Source organism: Pleurodeles waltl, chromosome 2_2 (assembly GCF_031143425.1).
Source record: "Pleurodeles waltl isolate 20211129_DDA chromosome 2_2, aPleWal1.hap1.20221129, whole genome shotgun sequence".
NCBI lineage: Eukaryota > Metazoa > Chordata > Amphibia > Caudata > Salamandridae > Pleurodeles > Pleurodeles waltl.
In genome coordinates this window covers 935,377,013-935,403,949 of record NC_090439.1, presented here as the reverse complement: position 1 = coordinate 935,403,949, position 26,937 = coordinate 935,377,013, and positions in this window count along the sequence as shown.

The following is a 26,937-nucleotide window of genomic DNA, read 5'->3' as shown; positions in this document are numbered from 1 at the left end:
CTCCCGGTCCCTCCTCCTCTTTTTATTTTGTGACACTGGGAGAGGACACAGGGGATGTGTGAATGGTAGTGGGGGTGGTGACTGCACGTGAGCGGGTTGTGATGGTGGGTTTGCTGGTGCTGGATGTAGTGGCTGAGGATGTTGTGCATGCAGGTGTGAGTGGAGATGAGACAGGGAGGGAGGAGGGAGACAAGGAGGAGGGGGACACAGTGGAGGCAGTTGATGTTGGTGTGTCTGCATGTGTCTGATGCTTGCGTGAGTGCCTGTGGGATGTGTGGTGCTCATGTTTGCCAGAGCTTCCCTTGTGTGTTAAGGGGTGTGCATGCTGGTCTGATGGTGTGCTTGGGATAGGCTGAGGTACAGGGGTGTGGGTCTGGGTGGAGGAAGTTGGAGGGGGAGGCTAGAGACAGGGACAATGGCTGCCATCAGTGCTGAGGCCAGAGTCTGAAAAGCTCGCTGATGGGCTGCCTGACCAGAATGAATGCCCTCCAGGTATGCATTGGTTTGTTGCAACTGCCTCTCTACACCCTGGATGGTATTCACAATGGTAGACTGCCCAATAGTGAGGGACCTGAGGAGGTCAATGGCCTCCTCACTGAGGGCAGGAGGGGTGACAGGGGCAGGGGCTGAGGTGCCTGGGGCGAAGGAGATGCCCACCCTCTTGGGTGAGCGGGCACGGGACACACGCTGAGGAGCTGCTGGGAGGGCGGTGCTGGTAGGGGGGGTGGTGGCTGTACCTGAAGATGCGGGGGCACAGATGGGCCCGCCACCGCAAGGGAGCTCCCATCAGAGGAGGAGTCCGTATCGCTGGTGTCAGCTCCTGTCCCCGCCGTGGAGATCCCCTCGCCCTCCGTCCCACTGGTGAATTCAGACTCCGTAGTGTCGCCCTCCAGGGCCATGTGGGATGCAGCTCCCTCCTGCTCCGGTGCCACTGCTACTCCGCCTGATGATGCTAATGCACACAAGAACAGGGAGACCACAAAAAGGGGGGGAAGACAGAAGAAAGACATGTTGAGTGCATGCAATACCGCTACCGTTGGTGGACACTACAGACACAGAAGCCCCCTGCACCACGCCGCGCACTTGGAGTTCCCTATTCAATCCCAGGGACATGGGTTACAAGGCTATGCCCGATTGCTGCACACATGAATGTCACAGGAGCCTGACTAGGTGTAGTTGGCACTGTACACAGGTGGGGTGGGGTGCCACAGGGCCTGCCTTAAGAAGGGTCCTTGCCTACTAAACTCGCCCTGGCCTAGGGGAACCCACAGCCTACCTCCTCCACCCAGACACCTCCAATGCACACTGAATCAGCAGAATGGGAGTGTAGTCATCCCCTTGTGGCTGCTGTGATGCCCTCAAGTGCCCATCCAACTCCGGGTACGCCACTGCCAGGATCCAGAACATCAGGGGGGGTCATGGTGCGACGGGCACCCCTCCCACGTTGGGACGCCATCCCCAGCTGGGCCTCCGCCGTCTTCTTGTTCCAGCGGTGAATGTCCTCCCATCTTTTCCGGCAGTGGGTGCTCCGTCTGTGGTAGACCCCCAGGGTCCGGACTTCCTTGGCGATGGCACACCAAATGTCCTTCTTCTGGTGGGTGCTGACCTACAGGAATAGTACAGGGGAAAAATAGAAGTTATTACCGTCCGCACCGTCACAGTCATTGGCCCGCATACCTACGCTTGCCATGACGCACATGAACTCACCCTCGTTTCATGCACGCCTCATTCTCACCCCCCCTCCTATCTTTCATCCACACCACTCCACACAGGCATTGACCATACAGCATGCTCACAGTGTACTTACCTGTTTGTCTGGAGGACCGTAGAGTAGCGTGTACTGGGGGAGGACCCCATCCACGAGTTTCTCCATCTCCTCCGTGCTGAAGGCAGTGGCCCTTTCCCCAGACACACGAGCCATTGTATCTTCTAGACTGAGGTCACAGCAGCACTTGCAGTGTAGGTCCTCTCCTGTCGAAGATCAGGTATCAAGTGATTGAACAGAGAGAAAATGGCGGTCACGTCCGTGGCGGTGCGTACCGTCACTGCCGGCGTACATCGTCATTGGCTCCTGGGACCCATAGGGTCCAATGTTAACCTATGCAGGATTGCGCCACGGTCTTCGACCGCCTACCGCGATGGTGTACAACGCCAGCGCAGTTACCTCATATCCCCTTGTCCCACTGTACAGGTCAGGCAGTCGCCATTTCATGGGCCCACATGACATTATTTTGGACTGTGTCACACATATCTAGGCCTTGCCTAAACACTCATACAGGCATATGTCATTTTGCTAATATTTTCAGAGTAAGCTGTGTTTACGTACCTCAGAGTTGGTTGACTCTCTGCTCGCTGTTCTCCTCCATAGGCACCGTCCGCTGGGGCATGTGAGGAGATGGCGGCATCCTCCGGTGTACAGACTGCTGGTGGACCTGTCGACAATGGAGGAGCGACATGTGATCATTACCTACAGACTTGATCGTGCCACAATCCAGGAACTGTGTGCCCAGTTGGAGCCAGACCTGATGTCAGCTATCCGCCATCCCACAGGAATCCCCCCTCAAGTGCAGGTGCTGTCAGTACTCCATTTCACAGCAAGTGGGTCATTTCAAACTACAGTGGCCATAGCATCAGGGATGTCCAAGCCTATGTTTTCCAACGTGTTGTCCAGAGTGTTGTCTGCCCTGCTGAAACACATGCAGAGCTACATCGTTTTCCCTCAGGTGGAGGATTTGCCTACAGTGAAAGGTGATTTCTATGCCCTGGGACATATCCCCAACATCATAGGTGCCATTGATGGGACACATGTGGCCTTGGTCCCCCCCGCAGGAGTGAACAGGTGTACAGAAACCGGAAGAGCTACCATTCGATGAATGTGCAGATGGTGTGTTTGGCAGACCAGTACATCTCCCATGTGAATGCCAAATTCCCTGGCTCAGTGCATGACGCTTACATTCTGAGGAATAGCAGCATCCCTTATGTGATGGGGCAACTCAAACAGCACCGTGTGTGGCTATTAGGTGAGGACTTGGACCCAATACAGTGTGAAAAGTTGTCTGGGTCTGGGGATGTCCCTATGAGTTAGTGTGTGTCTGACAGTTGTCCCTCGACATTTGCAGGTGACTCTGGTTACCCCAACCTGTCATGGATACTGACCCCAGTGAGGAATCCCAGGACAAGGGCAGAGGAACGCTACAATGAGGCCCATGGGCGAACTAGGAGGATTATAGAGCGGACCTTCGGCCTCCTGAAGGCCAGGTTCCGGTGCCTCCATATGACAGGTGGTTCCCTGTTCTACTCACCAAAGAAGGTATGCCAGATCATCGTGGCCTGCTGTATGCTTCACAACTTGGCTTTGCGATGACAGGTGCCTTTTTTGCAGGATGGTCCAGATGGAGGTGTTGTGGCAGCTGTGGAGCCTGTGGACAGTGAAGACACGGAAGCAGAAGGAGAGGACATAGACAACAGGAACACAGTGATCCTGCAATACTTCCAGTGAGACACAGGTAAGAAGACAACACTGCCTGCTACATCTGATTTAATTCTACTACCTCTCATCTGTCTGTCATTTTCACCCAGTGTATGGTCATTGAGTTGTCACTTTCCCTTACCATTTCACAGATGTTGGTCCCACTGTGTGACATCTGCTTTGTTTCCGAATGGACTAGAGCTGTGTGACATAGGTATGTTGACATTACATTTGATATAGCATTTTGCCACTGTAATTGCTAATACACAATTTCAAAATCACAGACAGACTCCTGATTGTTTTGTGATTTAAGGGTGTTTATTTAAGTGCTCAATATTGGAGGGTGTTGTAAAATGGTCAGGGGTGATGGTGGAGGAATGTCAATGGCAGAGTCCAGTCTATCAGTCTCACAGGGGCATTGTCCAAAGGGGCAGAGGAAGTGGAGCTGGGGCAGTTTAAGGATGGACAGGGTGACAAAGTGGGACAGAAGGATCACATTCAGGGCGGTTTCATTTCTTGGTGGGGGTCTTGGCATTGTCTCTGTCTTTGTTCTGGATCTCAGGGACCGCTTGCGGGGTGGTTCTCCATCTGCAGGGGGTGGGGTGCTGGTGTGGTGGTCCTGTGGCAGTGCCTCCTATCCACTAGCGCCGGCAGAGGTGGTGGGCAGTTCATCATCCAGGCTAGTGTCAGGGGCCCCTTGTTGTGCCACAGTGTCCCTCCTGGTGTTGATGAGTTCCTTCAGCACCCCTACAATGGTGCCCAGGGTGGAATTGATGGATTTTAGTTCCTCCCTGAACCCCAAATACTGTTCCTCCTGCAGCCGCTGGGTCTCCTGAAACTTGGCCAGTACCGTTGCCATCGCCTCCTGGGAATGGTGGTAGGCTCCCATGATGTTGGAGAGGGCCTCATGGAGAGTGGGTTCCCTGGGCCTGTCCTTCCCCTGTCGCACAGCAGCCCTCCCAGTTCCCCTGTGTTCCTGTTCCTCTGTCCCCTGAACTGTGTGCCCACTACCACTGACCCCAGGTCCCTGGTGTTGATGGGGTGGTGGGTTAGCCTGGGTTCCCTGTAGTGGTGAACACACTGCTGCTTGATGTGTCCTGGGGACAGAGGTATGGGCCCGCTGGGTGGGTGCTGTGCTGGTGTTTCCAGAGGGGGGAAGCTCTGTAGTGGCCTGTGCCAGTGTGAGGGGAACTGACTATCCTGAGGTCCCAGATGAGCCGTGCTGGTCATCTTGATCCAGTTGGACAGAGCTGCTGTATTCACTGTGGGCCTCTTCTTTGGGTGGAGTGGACATATCTGGACCCTCCTGTCCGGTAACGTTGGGTAGGGGTCCTGCAGGGGAGTAAAGGCATGATTATTGCATCTGTGTGTGCCATAGTGTGCAATGGGTGGGTGACCGTGTACCCCAGTGCTTGCATTCCTGTGTAGGACCTTGTGTGATGATGATTCAGGGGGGTGTATGGGTATGTGCAGTGGCCATGCTTTGGTGATGGGTGTCCATGCTTTGGTGTTGCATGCAGGGCTTGGGTTTGGGATGTGTGGTTTGTGATATTGGGACATCTGTGAGGAGTTGGAGTGATGGGGGTGAGGGCGAGGGTGGAGGTATGTGATGGCATGCAGGTAGGGGGAGTGAAAGTAGTGAAGAGTGACTTACCAGAGTCCATTCCTCCAGCTACTCCTGTGAAGCCCTCAGGATGCGGTATAGCCAAGACTTGCTCCTCCCATGTTGTTAGTTGTGGGGGAGGACGTGGGGGTTCGCCACCAGTCCTCTGAACCGCAATGTGGTGTCTTGAGACCACAGAACGCACCTTCCCCCGTAGGTCGTTCCACCTCTTCCTGATTTCATCCCTAGTTCTTGGGTTTTGTCCCACTGCGTTGACCCTGTCCACGATTCTTCGCCATAGCTCCATCTTCCTAGCCATGGTGGTGTGCTGCACCTGTGATCCGAATAGCTGTGGCTCTACCCGGATGATTTCCTCCACCAGAGAACCTGGGGTGTCCTTGCGGGGCCATGGGGTGGTGTGGGTGATGTGTGGGGTGGTGTGTGTTGTGATGTGTGGGGTGATATTTAGAGGTGTGTTGTGTGAGGTGCGTGGATGTTGTGTGTGTGATGGTGTTGAGTGCCTGTGAATGCTAGTGTTGTTTCTGGTGGTGTCTCTCTCTGGCCTTCAGTCGCAATTCTGGTAGTAAGGGTTTGTGGGTCATGTGGGTGTGTGTTTTATATTGTATTGGATGTGTGGGAGTGGTGTGTGTATGTGTATCAGGTGTGTGTATTTGGAATTGTCCAATGTGGATGTGTTTTGTAAGAGTGTGTGTATTTTGAGCGCGGCAGTGTGTACCGCCAATGGAATACCGCAGTTGAAAGACCGCTGCGTGGATTCGTGGGTCGTGATAGTGTGGGCGTATTCCTGTTGGCGTGACAGTGGAGGTTTTGTTATCGCCAGTTTATCACTGACCTTTGGTGTGGCGGACTTGTGTGGGTGTCTGAATTTTGGCGGATTCCGGGCTGTGGGTCATAATTACCGTGGCGGAATTCCGCAGCCGCGGCGGTGTGTTGGCAGTCTTCTGCACGGCGGTAAGCGGCTTTCACTGCCAATGTTATAATGACCCCCATTGTCTGCAAAACACATACACATTGGAGAATGAACCCACCACTTCATTGCTATGATATTTGCAAGTATAAAAGCCCTCAGATAGCCCATACCACTGACATTTTCCCAGGTTTCCCTTTCTAAGGAGTATTACCTATACCTAACTGTGCAAGGTATTTATCTGTCAAATCTAACACTCAACCTGATAATTTGAATCTTATAGCTTGGTTCTTTCAGGCAAATGGATTGGTGAACTAAAGTATATAAACTTCTGGTAACAGTATGCTCTTTTGTTGACATGTTTTGTGTGTGTGATAATGGAAGGCTACGATAGTGAGTGTGTAGGTAGAAATGCTCATTTACTTTTTGACCAAAGTTCTTATCAACATTTTCTTAGTTCTTAAGTATGTGTATTACATTAATAGGATCTTCTCATGGGTGTCTAATTTATCAATCAGCGTTGGAATGCTGTTTCAGTGGAAATTAGAATGTATATGTTAGTTTCACTTTACTATTCACTCAGGGGAAACTGCTCCATTTGTACTATTATTCATTTTGTGGAAGTTCATTGAATAACTGACACAGTAAGTTTACAACAGGAGATTTTGGATTTTAAAAAATCTAGTTAGTTATTTCTTCCTCTTAAGGGTAGCTATTAATATTCTTGGGAGGCAATATGAGTCTTTGTTCATGATAACTATTGGAATTTCACATTAATTGGAAGTTGAGGCATTGAGGTTTGATTCATTTTGGCAGTAGCAGTAAGAACATGCTGTACTTGCAGTTTCATACAAACCTACACTGGCTTGTATGGATCTATATAATGCTGATCAGTTGGAGCTCACCATAAATTCACAATCATGGCTCATGGGTGCATGGATCTTAATAGAAGTGAATAGATCATCACAATATCAGTTAATATGTTTCACGGAGAAATAATAATTACATTTAGAGGTGTTCATATGAGTTGAACTCCGACAATTTTCATGAGTTAGCAATATATAGTTGTATCTGTGTTTTATTCTTGTATGTGTATACATTAATAGCTTTAAACCCCTTGTCCTGCATAGGACAGATTGGACAGGAATGATCCAGGTATTTCAGGAGGGAACTGTTCTTTCTTTTTAAGGCAACCAACCCTGTTGTAATGGTCAAATCTTTATAATTACTATATAAGTACTTTGCAGATTTGCCAGTACCATTTGATTATTAATAAATAGTAAGTCATAGTTAGTTATAAATTGTTTGTCTGTCTGTCTCTTTCTTTCTAATATATATGATTGTGCTTTTTGTGAAGAACTATTAGGTAACAGAGAAAATTGTTTCATTTATAAATTGAAAGACATTTTTTGTGTAATATTTTGTGAAAATGTGTGTAATTTGATGGTATGATGCCATTTGAGCCTTGAAAAAGCATCAGGAGATAAGAAATACATGTTGACTGATTTATGTTGATTATGATGGAGGAGCTCCTGCTTTCATTAGAAACCCTTTTTCAGGTTGATGCCAATAATTAATACATTGAGTGATTTTTCTCACTTAACTATAGACTGAGGAGCATCTATCTGTCTTTTTCCGAAAGTCTAATATTCTAAAGAGAACATGTTTTCAATAAATATATTTTTGCTAATAATATATAAAACTAAAAATTAACTATTAAAAAATAAAATTCTCTTTGAACCAAATTATTTTTTGACTGAAAGTTTGTGATAATTATACAATGAATTAAATAGTATGTTAGTACAGAATGAGTTAAAATTAAGGGATTTTACAGAAATCAAGGTAACTGCATTGTTGATGGGTATTGGTGGGTGCTTTCTGTAGTACCTTATCAAATTAAGGCAGTGCTAACAGCTTACACTCCATTATTTACAAGGACCTGAGATACTAGATAGAATAATGTGCATCTAGCAAACCTAAGTATAGCAGATGCCCTATGGCTCGGGAAAACAGTTCTGTTTAGGATTTATGGAGATTAAGAGTGGGAGTCAGATAACCTGACACCAAGATAGTCGAATTTAACTACTATATCTAGCACAATGTAATCCGTTAATAGTGTGCTCTTGATTTTTTTATGATGAAGAATCACCATAAATTATTTTTTTTAGCACTAATTTCTAGACCATGGATACTATAGCACATTGAGAATTTCTCTAAGAAAATTTGAAGCCCTTTTTATACTATTAAGAATAATAAAGTGCTGTCACAGCCAAGTAAGAACACAAGAATTTATAAAAGGGCGAACAAGAGTGGGAGCAAGCAGGCAACACAGTCCCACTCCTTTACTGACTGTAATTATGACCCTTAGGGCCTGATTTATGAAAGGTTAGCTCAGCCTTTATGTAATTTCTTGAAGCAAAGGTGGTACAGACTTACAAAATATAGCTATATTTTGTAAGTTTGCACCGCTTTTGCATCAAAAAATGACATAAGGACGGAGCTAACTTTTCACAAATCAGGCCCTAAGTTCCCAATTTGACACCCATTGTACCTGAGCAAATTTGGCAATGTGTAGACGAATAATTATGTGTAGAAGATCAGTGGGGACTCCTAACCCAGAGACCACTTTCCAGGGTTTCCATCGTAATACCATGTCAAATGCAAATTTTAGATTGACAAATGGTATATATAAATTACATCAGCAGATATTCACCATCTTGTACCTAATTATAAGGGAATGAAAAATCTGTCCCACAATTACAGTCTTTGATCTAAATGTTGGCTAGAGGGGGCTCAGAATTGTATTTTCAGAAATCTGTGTTGTCAGCGTGTCAAGAATTTGTTCGCAGAATATTTTCTGGATAGTCTCTATGAAGCTGATAGGTCAGTAGTTAGCAGGAATGTTATGACATCCCTTCTAAGAAATAGGTATTATCTCACCTCCTTTCCAGCTGTTTGGGATTGGCGCACCTGCTACTAAAGTGTCTGACACAGCATCAATGTATGGTACAACTACAGATGGACCTGAGCAGAATAGGTTGATAGATATTTGATCTAAACAAGGTGCCTTCCCTAGCCACTGATTGCAAACACCAGTCATACAGAATATAGGATGGCACACCCTATGAGCATAAGGTTACTGACAGACATATGTAGAGGCAAATCAGTGATGATGCCTTTAAGGGTAGCTGTATATAGGGTCTAGTGTGAAATCTATTCATTAGGTTGGATACGTATTTCTGGTCCCATGTACTTAGCACGACCCCTTTGTCCTACTATGTGCACAATGTTCTTATATATTGATTTATTCTCTCTCAACTTGGTCCTCCCATGATTTAGCTTCTTTTAGTTTGTGTTATAAATGATAATCTAGTGCCTTTTATGCTACATTTATCCTCCTGTTTACTGGTAGTAGTAAGCAGGTTCTTTTCTTCCTGACAATCACAATTAAACCACTCCTGTGTCCTAAATGCACTTTTAGTCTCCACTTTAATATCTTCTGAAAAAAAGTTTTTAATTTGATGAAATACTTAGTATGAGTATGAGCACTGTCTGGGGTATAGTTGCATTGCGTCAATACTCGTATTAAAACTCCATAGATTGATTCTATCACAGACAAGTCATTGATCAAACCTCCATTCAATTAAAGGGCCATGGGATTGTGGTCACTCTTGTGCCTTAGGATCATACAATTTTTGATAATTTCCTCCAACAACCATAGGTTGTGTATAATATAGTCAATATTGATTATGTGTGAACCCTTTTTAAAAATAAGAGCTGCAATGGTATGTAAAGATAATCTACCATTGCAGGCATATGTACCATGTGCAAGTATGATATTGACAAGTTGTAAATCACCTGGAGAGTAGTTTCTTTAGTGGTGCCTCAATGTCCTCATCCTTAGCCAGGTCCATATCTAACAATGAAGGATCAAATGTTGTACCAAAATTTCCCTGTAATCATTATAAGTAATTTTTTGTTGAATGATTTTAATATGTCATCTAAAAGTTTAAATCTGAGTTATTGTTGCTTTTATTAAATGTATTGAGTAAAAGTGGTGCTCAATTGTCACCCAGGGTGAGCTTTAGGCCAAATAAGTTTGGAGAGCTAATAGGCACCTCTTCTATTGAACAATGGAGATATGTTTTTGCCCATAGGTCCAGCCTACCAGAGGCCCAGCAGTTCTTGTTTTGGGCAGCTATATGTTGTCTTTTACAGCCTAATCTATGCATGTATTCTATTGCCCATGTCTCTTGCAATAAACAGAAAACAAACGTATGAATAAACTGGATTCACTCATTATTCTGGATCTGAGACCTCGTATCTAATATATTCTAACTAAGAATAGAGATGTTCCTCAATGTATCCAGGGCAAGTGTTATGGTGGTTTCAATGCTATATTCACTAGCCAATATATCTGAAAGCAAATTAATAACACATTCGCTCTCAGGTGAAGGCATTAAAGTAGATATATTGCTCAGTTTTAGATTACCATCCGCTGTCAATCCACTCTGGTTAAATCAGAGTCCTGATGTGCAATTCCAGTTCTATTTGGGCAAGAGATCTCTGTGATTAACAATTGCGACCCTGGTGCTGGGATGTTGTACATGAATTGTATTCAAGACTTTTTATGGTGTTGTACATGCATCTAAACCGAATAGCCCATCTACCAGTTTCTTTGATTTCAATGTCAATTTGAAGCAATCATATTTTTCTTATCCAATGGATAGATTTGTTCATCTACTAGCTACCGGGATGAGTTTTGGTATAATAATCATGAACACTACTTCACCCTTTCCGTCAGGGGAGCCCATACAATCTTTCTTAGAAAATGCCTGGCCCAGCAGGAGTTGAGGATTTGTTGAGAATCACCCCTCTATGACTTGATTTGAGTCAAGCTATTTAGTTCTCCTTTAGTACACTCTGGGAGGGATCTTTGGCTGTGATTTCTTTCATATCCCTGTTGTGCTGCCTTGTTCCACTGATTAGTATTTCATTCAAGGGTCATATTTATCAAACTTTCACGCAGCGAAACACAGCAAGACATCTTGCTAAGATGGCCTGCAAAAAAGAAGAAGGGCAGGAATGTACCATATCTATCAAGTATGGCACAATACTGTCCCCTAATAATAGAATATGATACACTGTTCCAAAAGAATAGGGCGAAGGAGTAAAAGAAGTTGACTATTTCACGACCTGGATTAATGGTCTTGATCCCTTTTTGAACTTCACATCCTCTGTCTCTACTATTGAGATCCCTTTCTTAGACTTAGTGATCAGCATTGAGGGAGGTAAACTGAAGACAAGAACTTATCATAAAATGACCGATCGGAATAGCTTGTTATTATATGACAGCTATCACCCTAAGGCACTGAGAGACAATTTACCGTACGGGCAATTCCTACGTCTCCGACGGAATTGTAGTGACCTTAAGTTATTTAATACCCAAGCTACTGACCTCCAGACAAAACTACATGACCACCATTGTCCTGATAAAGTCATAAGGACGGCCTACAAACGAGCCAAATATAGTGACAGAGATTCACTATTACAGTTGACCCCCAGATCCACAGAAACCAAATTGACGTGTGTTTCCACCTTCACACCATTCTCTAATACAGTCAAAAAGATCATTAATAAAAGATGGCCTGTTCTCTGCAGTGGAGGCGAGAGTATTCCTAAACCTGTTTTTGCTTTTAAGAGGACCTCCAACATTAAAGATATGTTAGTACACACTCGACCGAGACTCACTATGACTTCGACCAGCCAAAGGTCCCTATGGGATCTTCCCCCGGTCAAGGGTCATTTTCCATGTGGATCTTGTAATGTTTGCTCCCTCACCAAACGGACAGACACCCTAGATTTCGAACCCATACTAACTTGGCGATTGATGAAACATACTAATTGCAATACTCACAATTGTGTTTATTTGATCACCTGCCCTTGTAATCTACGATATGTAGGGATGACCACACGAGCTGTGAAAGTAAGAATAAATGAACACCTCAGCAACATCCGCTGCGGGAGAGTCACAACTAAACTTACCATCCATTACATTGAGTCTAACCACACACCAGATGATATGTGGTGGGTTGTGTTACAGACCAGTGCCTCAAAAGGTACCCGTCCACTTTTTGAACTTGAACAGCGCTGGGTTTACAGACTTAACACCCATCGCCAAGGGTTGAATGATGACATACCCTGGTTCAACCTTTCAATGTAGATAATTATCAGCTGATTTATCATCCACTCATGACCGAAAGTTGTATACAAATGTGTTCTCTTATGACTACAATATGGGCTACGATGGTAACATCTCCTACGTCAGTTGTTTACTCTCCTTTACACTTCCTACTATTGAAATTAATGCTCTCTACGGGATTGAATTGGCTACGAGCAAGTTACTGTATTAGATGGGGGCTTTCAGATTTTTTTATGCTGTCCTAGAGTGGTCTATCCACCTATTTCCCTTACATCTATAGTAGCCTAAGATGGCCCCCATGTTCTTCCTTTTCTAGTGACGCACGTGGAAGCCCCCTCTTCTATTTCTACTGTTTTCCGTCCCGATCGCGCCTTGTGCGGAGGGAGATGTTGCTATGCAACTTATTGAATAATTGACGCTCGCGCGCACTTCACGCGTATTATTTATGCCCTTGGAGCACCCGGCTTCCTCCTCATTCGGGAACGGAGCCTGAGGGTAGGTGCTGCGTCTTGAAACCGACACACACACAAGTAAGTGCCTCCACGTCCTGACGGATACTTTTGGACGCAATGCCGTCTTGTCCACTCGAGATACCGGTTCCTTTTGGGGAGGTCGAGTGTCCCCTCCGCCGGTACCTCTTTCCTCTTTGAACTAAGAAAGTGACCCGTTTAAAAACAGTTAATCTGAATCTTTTTATCTAATTGCTCGGCTGTCTTTGACAACAAAGGGGGAGGGACCCAGTATGTGTTTAAACTTCGAGCCCCGTACATGACTATCTCACTACTTATGAGCACTTGTTTGAATGTTACTATGAAACGGATTACATGTACATGCATCGAGAACCCGGTGCTATTGCCTCTACCATTGTATTTTTCCATGATGAAGTGAATGGTGTTTCATTGCGCATATTAGTATATATTATTTAGCTCTTTTTTTATTTGACTGCATTGCGAAGTCTTTCTTACGTACATTTTGGTACCATTGAAGTAGCTTGGTTTACTATTGAGGAGCAGACTCCCTGTTGCTTACTTTGTTACTCATTTTTGTGCTCTCCTTGTTATGTGTCTCTGTTTACCTTGACCAGATTGGTTGTGTATCGGGCATCAGGCCTACGTGATCCCATGAAGCCCTTTCTCTAGTGGAGATGGTAAGCCCAACCAATATACTATCAGCATGGGTTGCTACCTTCCACTCCATCACGATGTGTTGCACAGTTTGTCACTATTTTACCACTGACTTGATCGAATTATTCTTTCATGTTCAACGAAGAGATTATACAATTTTAACCTCTGTTCCTTTTGTATTTAGGGTGACTGATAGGAAAAAGCCAGTCCTGTTTCATCCTAGTAAGTGACTGACGACGTTTTGACTGAAAACAATAGATTGCAGGAGTCTATATACATATATTCTTTCACCTTGGTTTCGATTGAAGAAGTCCAATTATTTAATAGGTCCTGAAGAAGCGTCATAGGATCCTGTTGGGACCATAAGAAGACGCGAAACATGTCGACCACATATTAAGGAATTTCGGATAATTACCGACTTCCTCTATTGAATTGTCTTGTGTGAGTGTCTGAGCATTACCTCGATCTTCACTCCCTTGCCATTTTTTAATCTTGGCCATTTCCCAACATCAAAGAATAAAACAATTAGTGAGGGTCCTGAGCCAATTTTATCCTCTACTCTTGTATTTTCCTTCCCCACGGACCCATACTTGGCTCCGCGGCACCATCGGCAAAAACAAAAGATCTCCGGCAAAGAGCCCCCCCTTTTTTAGGGGGGAGCCCGTCAGACATTGCAGCGCCGGTCTGACGAGGAGCTGTCCGATGATGAAGCATGACACCGAGTATGGTGTGTGAGGACTCTTGCTCCTGATGATCAGGACTCTTTTACTCCTTCGCCCTATTCTTTTGGAACAGTGTATCATATTCTATTATTAGGTTCTTTGGAGGACATACACTGGACCATAAATCCTCCTATCCCCTCCTTTTTTTCGAAACAATACTGTCCCCTGCCTGAACTTGTGCACAAATAGCAGCCTAGTGCCAACTCAGGGTCGCTCGTGCTATGGAGCAAGGGTGCTTGTGTTACAGGCAGGATTGATTTTGAACAGGAAGGGACAGATTGCTGCATAAAAACTATTTTAAGAAGATTTTTCCTGATTGCAACACATATAAAAAGAGGGAAAAAAAGGAGAAATAAAGATATTTCTCCTTGTTATGCCTCCATGGGGACGAGTAGGATTTTGATGCATTCCCGCTGCTGGTAACTCTGGGAATGCACCAAAATATAAGGATGAATATGTGGGAACACCTATGGTTCACCTATTTAGTGTCTCCCTGGGGAAGAATAATTCAAGGCTTTGCACTGCCTTACATTACTCCAGATTTATCAAGTCTTTCATGGCTATGCAAGGTGACCTCACTTAGGTTTTGTGTCACTCTTGTGCCCCCTTTCATAGCACAAGGGTGACACAAAACCTTGAGAAATCTGGTCCCAAGTTTCCAATTCAAGCTTTTTCATTCATGTTGAACCGTTAGACATTTACAGGGTTCTGGCTTTCTAGTCACGTCTTTCCTAGTAACTAACCTAGCTGGAAGCAGCCCCTCCTGTAAAATGACTGCCAGTATTTCTCGCCATTTCTCAACATTATTAATTTTATCCAGGTTTTACAGTATAATTAGGAACGGTATATGTGAGCAGCCTAACCATAATTGCTTGCTTTTTCCAGTCATTTCTTTTATCAAATCAAATAAGTCAGAATGGTCTCCTGGGCCTTTCTTTTAATGATTTTAACACTGACAATGTGTCAGGCTCGCCAATTGATAAGGGTGTAATCCTGTTGTTACAAATCACATTAGGTTCAAAACACATGTGAGGCATTGTTGGTAATAACAAAGTGCTATAATTTTCTGTCACCTCACACTCTTGTTAGGGTTCTGTGTTATGTATAGATACACCCTTCACCCAAAGGGTATATGTTTTACTGGCTGTTTTATGCTAGCTGCATAATAAGATCTCCACACCAAGAAGGACACGCACTGGTAAGTACTTCTTGAAGTTTATTTGTAAAGTTCACACACCAACTATGAGCAGGAGTCATCACTCCCAGCTGCCATCCTGGAATCCCACATGCTCAGCATTCCAGGATGATAGGTCCCCAAGTGAACTAGACAACAGTTCTAACACATAATGCATCTACCTCAGGCACAACTCAACACATATCACTTCCTTAACAATAAAAAATAAAGTAAGAGAGCGTACAAAATAAAAATTATGAAATTGTAAAACAGGAGTGACAGTAAAGTAATAAAATCAGTATTATCATTAAGAGACCATTAAAAATACATTATGACAACAACCAAAATGAGCAATAACAATTGAAAATATACAACAAGGAAAAACATTTCAAATAAATACTGAACAATGTAACATGATGCTAAATGTTGGGATGTGACTAAGACATCACATACGTTTTCCACCAGACAGGTCTGGTAGAAAGCCTTGTGGTTTGTCTGGGACTGAGTCTGGGAGCATCACTATGCACACATTTCTTGTGGTCAACACTTGACTCAGAATTAAGTTTGTTCATGGTGTTATCATCATCAATTCATTTTAATATCACCAGTTTAGGCACACATCACCATTATCCAATCTGATAACATTCTTCGTGACTTTCTTAAGCTTGTAATTTGTCTCTGCCTTCCTCACAAAACCTGGTGTTTTAACAAGACTTTTTCTCCCACAAACCATTGGGAAATTTGGTGCAGTTTTTCTGATCAAATCTCCTTTTATAATTGTTTTGAAATGCACTACTCAACAAATTGCCCTCTTTTTTGAGTTCATCCATAGTCACCGCTGCCCTCAAAGGCCCCCAAGAACTCCTCCACTCATCCATACAGGATTCAACTTTGGATTTCCCACTCTTCCACTCATAAAAGAAATGTGATTAAAATGTCACTTGACTACGAGTGCTACGAAGAGCCCACCACACCTCATTCAACACATCTTATAAAGGTTTTCTAGTTTCCACAGCCGCCTTTTGCACACAAGACTTCCCTATATGAATCATTCGCTCAGCAAAACCATTGGCTTGTGGAGAATACAATGCCATCCTTAGGTGGACAATAGATGGATGTTATAAGAATTCTTGCATTTCTTGTGATGTCAAGGACACCTATGTCCTTGATGTTCTCCTGAGGGGCCCTTTCATGAATAAACTCTTCTTTGAGGAAATCAATCACAACGTTGGTGATGATTGACCACAGACACTTTCTCACTACACATTTGGACATGTGATCACTCAATAAAATCACATATCTTTCACCTCCAGGTAAAAAATAGAAAGGACCAACAAAATCTAAACCCAGCTTGCTCTATGGCTCCTTTAGAATCACTACAGGCACAAATGTAGTTCTAGTTACTACATTACTCTTGTCACTCTTGGAACAAGAAACACAGGACCTCATTTGGACCTTGTCCAAATGACTGTCGCCGTGGCTACCGGCCGTCTGCCATTTTATGACCACAGCCAGATTTCCAGCAGAAGGATGGCAGAAATCCGTCTGTGGCCATGCCGGCGGATGGCAGTAAGGTAGCACTGCCAGCAGCACCACACCAGTAGACCGCCGCCGGCCGTATTATGAGAATTAATACGGCCTGGTGGTGTTCTGCTGGTGGACACTGCTGCTGGCAGCAGCGCCCCATCCAGTCTCCTGCCAGAGGACCCCCTGCACACAGGTAAGTGGGTGCTCCAACAGGGGAGGGGGTGGGGGTGTTGTGTGTGTGTGTGGGGCTGTGTGTGTATGTCTGTGCAGTGCGTATATGTGGGTGGGTGTTGCGTGTGGTATGGGTTTGCATGTCTGGAGGTGTGAGTGCATGTATGTTGAGTTGTGTGAATGCGTGTACGTATGTCAGTGTGTGAATGGATGTATGCATGCATGGATGAATGTGGGAATGGGTGTGTGTGTGCGTGTGTGAAGGGAGGGGTGTGTATGAAGGGGGTCTGGAGAGGAAGGAGGGTGGAGGGGAGTCTGTGGAGGGGGCGGAGGGAGGGGAAGACCTCTATCAGTGACAGGGAAGGGATTTCCTGTCACTGATAGTGCCTACTGCCATGGTTTTCGTGGTGGTAAGGAAGCCACGAAAACCATGGCAGTAGGCAGGGTAATGATCCCGCAGGTAGTACAGTGATGGCCCCCAGGCTGGAGATTGATATCTCCAGCCCGGCGCCCGTTACCACCGTGGCGGTTTGTGTGGTACACCGCCAATGTCATAATATGGTGGAAAGTACCGCCAGCCTGTTGGCAGTACTTTCCTCCATATTACCGCTCTCCGCCGGGGTCATAATGACCCCCACAGTCTTTAACTGCACTTTTCACATGTGGGTCTATCCCCAGCCACTAGTACAACTCTCTCACCCTAGCCTTGGTAAGGTTCCTCCATAAGTGGCCCTCATGTGCCATATTCACACCCTAGTCTGGTATTCCACGAGGCTCCATGGTATGTCACTCCATCTCTGTGCACTGCATGCACACCTTCCTTCATCAGTGCATGTCAACAATGTGAAGGAGGCTCCACTGTACGTCACTCTGTCTCTCTGTACTGGACTCTGGGGCATGAGACTCTGCTAAACTACACCGAACATTGCTATAAAACTAATGCCTGTCACACTGGTCTAATGCTAGTCGTGTGCTCAAATTGAAAGCAAGCCTAGCCCAAAAGTCATTAAAATCTAAATACTAGAAGAACAAGTATGGTCGCCAATCTCAATTTTGCCAACTTTATGGGAAATAGTGATGGCACACAGAAAGAGTTCTCCTTCGGTCTCCTCCTACAGTGTGAGTTTAGGATAGGTTGATGTAGAAATGCAGGTCTCCTCTCAGGGTCCTCATCACCATGTATTGTAATGTCCACAAAAAAGGACGTGTAGTGGTAAGTACTTCTTGAAGTTTGTTGGTAAAGTTCACATACCAGCCATGAGCAGCAGTCACCACTCCCAGCTCTAACTGCTGTCCTGGAATTCCACATGCTCAGCAGACCCGTCTCAACTAGACGTTTCTATACAGAATGCAACTACCTCAAGCAAAACACAACACCTCTCCATGTGAGTTATCAGCTGCTTCTTTTTACTCTTTTTATGTCCACAATTAACACTGTGGGCCTGATTTAGATGTCGACAGAGGGAATACTCTGGCGCAAACGTGACTAATATCCCATCCACCACATTACGATCCCCATAAGATAGAATGGGATCATAATAAAGCAGACGGGATATCCATCATATTTGTGATGGAGTATTCCCCTCCATCGACATCTAGATAAGACCTTTGTGTGGCAAATCTGACGCCTAGATTGAAAGCCTATTATTCCCTTTGTTAAGAAAAACAAAAGCATTTGTTAAAGTCATGAATCGTTGTTCAAAACCTAAGGTCTCAGAAAATAAATACTATTAGTCTAAAAAAATGGAGCCCAGGGTGGTGGCATTGAAGGAGTCAGTCTCAACTACATCTCCTCCTACTTTATGTACAGATCAAGATTTATTTGTTCACTTCTAAACCATACAGTACCAATACATGACTTCCTCAAGGGTCACTTATCTCACATTTCCACAACATATACATTGCCCCACTCCAAGAAGGCTTCCAATCCTTCTGCCTCACTTTATAAATATGGTACTAAATCATAGCTAATTCTTAAACTGGCAAAACCATTTACCTTACGTTCTCAAAATGTTGATATTGCCTTAAAACTGTTGATCATTGGATGATAAGAAACTGCCTTAATATCATTCAATTAAACTCTAAAATTCTGAGACTGGAAGCACTCACTATGATTATTGATTACTGACCTCACTGCTAGGAAACATTCGAGTTATTAACAATAATCTGTAAATCAAGTGGACTCTGAAGACGTGCATTTTACCCATCTGTATCTAACAAAGACAACAGACCTTCATCACTCTGCTTCCCACAAGCTGAACACATACTCCTACTCAGCAAAATAACACTCAGTGCCCCGAAGGTGGCTGAAACGCCAACCCATCAGCATCCAGTAGCTAAGATGGAAGAGACTACAAGCCTAGCATCTCTCTACTGCAATGTCACCTATAACAGAAGGAATAGTTGCAAACAAATTACAACAAAATAGAATATGCTGTGTGGCTAGGATTCACTACCGTTTAATTCAAATACATGACAATACATACTAGACTCTACTGAGGGACTGTGAATCATTACATGAGTATTGCATACCATATACATTGTCTCAACATGCTTGACTAGCAGTAAACCAAATAGCTAAACTGGTTCCAATAGCTGTCCAATTGTACTGGAAATGTATGTCACAGATTTAACATCACACTCATCGCAATAAATGGCAGTACCTTGAAGACTCGAATAAATCCAATGGATCACACAATGATGGAGAGATGATGTGTCCTTAAACTGCATGACAGTCAGGTTCCAATTAGCATGATTATTCTACTAATGTTAATAGTGAAAGGAACGCTGTTAACAAGAACACTTGGAAATTAACATCTGCATGGGTAAGTTGCAAACTCTACATTCCACAAATTATGTGAGACCTATATTACAACGCAGGGCGTTGCATGCAAACAACAGAACTAACTGTAACTTATATTTGTTACTAAATTTCGAACACTGGGCTCCCACAGAGCAGCGCACGGCCCTGCCTCACATTGTTTCAATACATCAAAGGTGTATTTAGGTTTCTAAAAATAATCCTAGCATATCATGCCAATATGATATCACTGACTGACTTTTTCCTTGGTTGCTTCGGGCGTTGTTTTTAAAGGGAAATTCCTCTCTAACACATGTCAGATTTGGGAAGGATGTATGGTCGCACTTTCAGAAACAATGTGAGTAATACGCCTATTCATCAGTCCCTAACACGTTGCAATGTCAAACAGTTTATGATCTCGTTGATTGCATTTAACCGGAGGTTTCACGTTTGATGCAGCACTACTAAACGTGTTATGCTATCTAAATAAAGAATGTAGGGTAGTTCACAAATATATTTATGTGTATTCCTGTAGTACTACTCATTCATAAATGCAATTCACATAGGCCCAAAAGTGGTTTAACACCAGATATCTGGTCACGAGAGGACAGGGCAAAGTCAAAACCGAAGACCAACCATGATGGAGCATGGTTCGGATAAACAAAGTGGATTGGGTATGGTTTCGGCTTACCTTCAACTAACAAGAAATTCTGAAGAAAAGTCCAGAAGATGGTAGAGTACAGCGGGACAATGCAGCAAGCTGTGTCTAAGGAGAAGTGATCATGGGAAGGCACTGGGTGAAGTCTCAGTAAAGCAGTCAACAATGGCAAGAAAAAGCTCTGTGCACAGTAAGACAGATTTCCAGGCGTAGGAGGTCATCATCATCAGCAACTGGGAGCCTGCTGCCATTGGACTCAGTGAACATTTTTACCTTTGGTCATAGACATTTCTTTTAGAGTTAAAACCCACCAGTGGGATGAATTTACAAGCTGTAACCAAAGACCGCTTCACAAGGCCAGAAACCATCGCTCGAAGGTCTGATTCCTGGTACAAATCTTGGACGGATCGGCTAGCAATTAGGTCCTGGAATTCTGCTGGTTGTTCTGGCAATTGTTGGTAAAGGTTGTTATAAATCTTAGTGCAGGATGTGAAGCCTGTGCAAGTGATAGGTCCATAACCTCCCCTTATTGGGAACCAAGTACCCCATTGAAGCCCTTGCCTCCAAGACCTACTCAAGGTATGTGCTGTGGGCAAGTAATCACCATTTTCTTGTACACTTTATAGTAAGTCACAATAAATGATTGTTCAGTCAGAACGTTTTCTTTAGAAAAAGAAAAAGTACATTTATTCACACACACTACTAAATACTATGCATTAATTTACAAATATAAAAATCAGACAGATTGAAAATATGATAGATGACATTGAAAAATCACAGTTGAGCCCTAAAAGGTCATCACATAACGAGACAGCAAGTCACATGTTAAAAACACCATCATTTCGTGCATAATTGCAATCTTCAATGATAACCATGCATAATTGTAATTTTATTTTTCAATAATGCAATAACCATATGTAAATGTAAATATTAATTTTAATAAAGCATATCAAGATCAGTGATCACTGTCAAGACTGTTTCATCAATAAAATATCTCTGCATGCTTGTTATGTAATTTTAAGCCATCAAAAATAAGTGTAGTCGGGCGATCCCGGCTACAAGCGAGCCGAATGACGTATCGGCCGAGGCCGATACGTCATTTCCGCGTCTTCCCGTTGCCGGGGAGACGCGGTCCGAGAGCGGCAGGAGGGACGGCGTTGCCCGGAAAACGACGTCAGTTTCCCGGGCTGGGCTGCCTAAAGAGGGAGACGCGCTGGGAAGGGGAGACCGAGGAGGAGCGGCGAGGACCACGGAGACAGCGAGGCACGGAAAGACCGAGGAAGAACAGAAGACCAGGAGAGAAGCCGATGAGGAGCTGGAGGAGAGAGGGAGAGAAGAAGAGCCCCAGAGCCTGGAACCAGGAGACCAGCAGGAGGAACACTACCAATCCAGCCACGACCCTGGAGGGTCGTGGCTAAACAAGGTACGGTCCATTTGGACTAAAAGAAGGGAAATTGGAGGGAAAGGGACTGGGGAGGGGTCATAGAGGAGGGTTGGAAAGGGAGGTAGAGGGAAGGGCACTATAAATAGCTCACCAGTGTCACTTATTCCTACACTAGAAAAATAGTTGTGGTCACACTACTTCCCTAAAACACTCCTCACCAGCACCAACCCCCTCCTTTTGTGTGTACCACCTCCCAGTCCAGAGATAAGAGAAAAGGGAAGAGTCCCAAGTAAATATCCATACTTACCTTAGCATTTTCCCTTCTATTTTCGGCATCCACCCGGACTCCGACGAGCGAGCGAGGCAGATTGGTCACCCGTAAAACAAGAAGCAAGAACGTATAATCACAAACCTGGGAAAAGATATGGAAGAAGAATAAAGCGACTAAGAAAGACTATAACACTTGTGGTTTGGTTGCACATATCCTACTTTCCGCCTAACTAAAACCAAAAATAATAAACCACTTACCCCTAACTAAACAACGCTTCAGTGGTCTTTATACTGTTTGACCTGCGACAATAAGATAATAAAAACAGCCCTGTAGAACGTCACTTACAAAGCAGTCATTGATCTAGTCGCTAGAGAGTGCTACACTCCATGAATCTATATACTTCCTATATGCTTTCAACCGACATCAAATGTAGTTATAGAACTATCCCCTAGAGGATGCTGCACTACCAGCTGTAGATCAAAAACTCTAGCTTTTTGAGTGCTTTCAAATAATAAAATGAAAATCCCAGAGGGTCATGGATTCCATGACCCTGCAAACATAGAGACAGTGCCTTTATTAATCCTTGTAGAGAACTGCTTCCCTCCTACAGCCTCCCCCTCTTTTTTGTAAATGTTGGTGATGCCCTGGGGGCACCCAAGCGATGATGGCCGCTGCCTAGTGTGTGTCTCCTGCCCAAAGAATCAATCCGGCCTGCATCCACACCACAGTGTGGGGATGTTTCCCACCAAAAACTAAAACTACCTGGCATCAGCTGTGGGAGGTGGCATGAGGTGGCTGTGCTCCTGCTTTCCTTCATCAAAGGCCCAAGGGGGTGTTCCATGACCATGCGTAGTGAGTTGCCCTGGGCCTAGTACCTGCATGGGACTGAAATTGCATTCTGAGCCTTGGCACTTGACCCTCAACACATAGGCCCTCATTACAACATTGGTGTTAAATCCCGCTTACCGCCGTGCAGAAGACCGCCAACACACCGCTGCGGCGGTGGAATTCCGCTACAGCTATTATGACCCACACAAGTCCGCCACACCAAAGGTCAGTGATAAACTGGCGATAACAAAACCTCCACCGTCAAGCCAACAGGAATAGGCCCACAGTATCACAGACAACAAATCGACGCAGCGGTCTTTCAACCGCGGTATTCCATTGGCGGTACATCAGGCCACGCTCAAAATACACACATTTACAAAACACAACCACATTGGACAATTTGAAATACACACACCTGATACACATACACACACCACTCCCACACACTCAATTCAATATAAAACACACACCCACATCACCCACAAACCCTACGGCAAAAATTGAGAAAGAAGCCCAGAGAGAGACACCACCATCAACAATACTAGCATCCACAAGCACACAACACCATCACTCACACAACATCCACGCACCTCAGACAACACACAAAAACACATCCCCTCACACATCACCACACACACCACCTCACATCCCACCCACACCACACCATGGCACCGCAAAGACACTCCAGGTTCTCTGAGGAGGAGCTCAGGGTCATGGTGGAGGAAATCGTCTGGGTAGAGCCACAGCTATTCGGATCACAGGTGCAGCAGACATCCATTGCAAGGAAGATGAAGCTATGGCGCAGAATCGTAGACAGGGTCAACGCAGTGGGACAGCATCCAAGAACTACGGATGACATCAGAAAGAGGTGGAACGACCTACGTGGGAAGGTGCGTTCCGTGGTCTCAAGACACCAGATTGCAGTTCAGAGGACTGGCAGCGGACCCCCACCTCCTCCCCCACAACTAACAACATGGGGGGAGCAGGTCTTGGCTATACTGCATCATGAGGGCCTCGCAGGAGTAGCAGGAGGAATGGACTCTGGTAAGTAAAATCTTAACTATTACATCCCCCACCCTACCTGCATGCTATCACATACCACTCCCTCACCCTCACCCCATCACTCCAACACCTCACAAATGTCCCACTATCACAACCCACACATCCCAACACCAAGCCCTGCATGCAACACCAAAGCATGGACACCTATCACCAAAGCATGCCCACTACAGATACCCACACAGATCCCCAAACCAATTATCACACAAGGTCCTACACAAGAATGCAAGCACTGGAGTACAAGGTCACCCACCTATTGGACACAATGGCACACACAGATGCAATAATCATGCCTTTAAACCCCTGCAGGACCCCTACCCAACGTCACCGGACAGGAGGTTCCAGACATGTCCACTCCCCCCACAGAAGAGGCCCACAGTGATGACAGCAGCTCTGTCCAACTGGATCAAGATGACCAGCCCGGCCCATCTGGGACCTCGGGACACTCGGTTCCCATGACACTGGCACAAGCCACCACAGAGCCTCCCCCCTCAGGAAACACTAGCACAGCACCCACCCAGCGGGCCCATCCCTCTGTCCCCAAGACACGTCAAGCAGCAGTGTGTCCACCACTACAGGGAACCCAGGCAAACCCACCAACCCAAGAAAATCAGGGACCTGGGGGCAGTGGCAGTGGGCACACGGTTCAGTGGACAGAGGCACAGGATAACAGGGGAACTGGGAGGACTGCTGTGCGACAGGGGGAGGACAGGCCCAGGGAACCTACTCTCCACGAGGCCCTCTCCAACATCATGGGAGCGTACCATCATTCGCAGGAGACGATGGCAACGGTACTGGCCAAGTTTCAGGAGACCCAGCGGCTGCAGGAGGAACAGTATTTGGGGATCAGGGAGGGACTTAGGTCCATCAACACCACCCTGGTCACCATTGTAGGGGTGCTGAAGGACCTTGTGAACACCAGGAGGGACACTGTGGCACAACAAGGGGCCCCTGACACTAGCCTGGATGATGAACTGCCCACCACCTCCGCCGGCACTAGTGGATAGGAGGCACAGCCACAGGACCACAACACCAGCACCCGACCCCCTGCAGAAGGAGAACCACCCAGCAAACGGTCCCTGAGATCCAGGACAAAGACAGAGAACAATGCCAAGACCCCTGCCAGGAAATGAGACCCCCCTGAATATCATCCCTCTGTCCCACTTTGTCACCCTGTCCATCCATCAACTGCCCTAGCTCCACTCCCTATGCCCCTTTGGACAATGCACCTGTGAAACAAATAGACTGGACTCTGCCATGGACATTCCTCCACCATCACCCCAGACCATTTTACAACCCCCTCCACGATTTGCACTGAAATAAACACCCTTGAATCACAAAACAAGCTGGAGTCAGTCTGTGCTTTCACAAATGTGTACTTGCAATAACTATGGAATATAGCAATGTCGATTGTATTGTCAAAATGTCGATATAACACAGCTCTAGTCCATGAGGTAATATAGCAGAGGTCACACAGTGGGACCCACATCTGTGAAATGGAAAGGCAAAGTGACAGGTCAAGATCCATACACTGGGTGAAAGTGACTGACATATGATAGGTCTAACAATTGTATGAGAGGTGTGAGGCAGTGACATCTTCTTACCTGTGTATAACTGGAAGTATTGCTGGATAACGTTGTTTCTGTTGTCAATGTCCTCTTCTTCTGCCTCTTCTTCTTCACTGTCCACAGCCTCCACACCTGCCACAAGACCTCCTTCTGGACCATCCTCCTGCAGAGAAGGCACCTGTCATCGCAATGCCAGGTTGTGCAGCATACAGCAGGCCACGATGATCTGGCACACCTTCTTTGGTGAGTAGTAGAGAGAACCACCTGTCATATGGAGGCACCAGAACCTGGCCTTCAGGAGGCCGAAGGTCCTTTCGATCACTCTCCTAGTTCGCCCATGTGCCTCATTGTAGCGTTTCTCTGCCCTTGTCCTGGGATTTCTCACTGGGGTCAGTAGCCAGGACAGGTTGGGGTAACCAGAGTCACCTGCAAATGTCGAGGGACAACTGTTAGACACACAATAACCCTTAGGGACAACCCCAGACCTAGAAAACTATTCACAGGGTATAGGGTTCTTGTCCTCACCTATTAGCCACACACGGTGCCTCTGGAGTTGTCCCATCACATAAGGGATGCTGCTATTCCTCAGAATGTAAGCGTCATGCACTGAACCAGGAAACTTGGCATTCACATGGGAGATGTACTGGTCGGCCAAACACACCATCTGTACATTCATTGAATGGTAACTCTTCCGGTTTCTGTACACCTGTTCACTCCTGCGGGGGTACCAAGGCCACATGTGTCCCATCAATGGCACCTATGATGTTGGGGATATGTCTCAGGGCATAGACGTCACCTTTCACTCTTGGCAATTCCTCCACCTGAAGGAAAACGATGTAGCTGCGCATGTGTTTCAGCAGGGTAGACAACCCTCTGGACAACACGTTTGAGAACATAGGCTGGGACATCCCTGATGTAATGGCCACTGTTGTTTGAAAAGACCCACTTGCCAGGAAATGGAGTACTGACAGGACCGGCACTAGAGGTGGGATTCCTGTGGGATGGCGGATTGCTGACATCAGGTCTGGCTCCAACTGGGTACACAGTTCCTGGATTGTTGCACGATCAAGTCTGTAGGTGACTATTACGTATCTCTCTTCCATTGTCGACAGGTCCATCAGCGGTCTGCACACCGGAGGATGCCGCCATCTCACCACCTGCCCCAGCGGACGTGCCCTATGGAGGAGAACAACGAGCAGAGAGTCAGCCAACACTGAGGTATAACTAAATGTCAGTAGCAAACATTTGTAAATCCGCAATGTGCCTGTTACTGTGTGTATGCAAGGCCTAGATAGGTGTGACGCAGTTATTATTAATGCCATGTGGTCCACTGAAATGGCGGCTGCCTGACCTGTAAGGTGGGACAAGGGGATATGAGGTAACTGCGCTGGCGTTCTATACCGTCGCGGTAGGTGGTCGAAGACCGCAGCGCAATCCTGCATTGGTTAA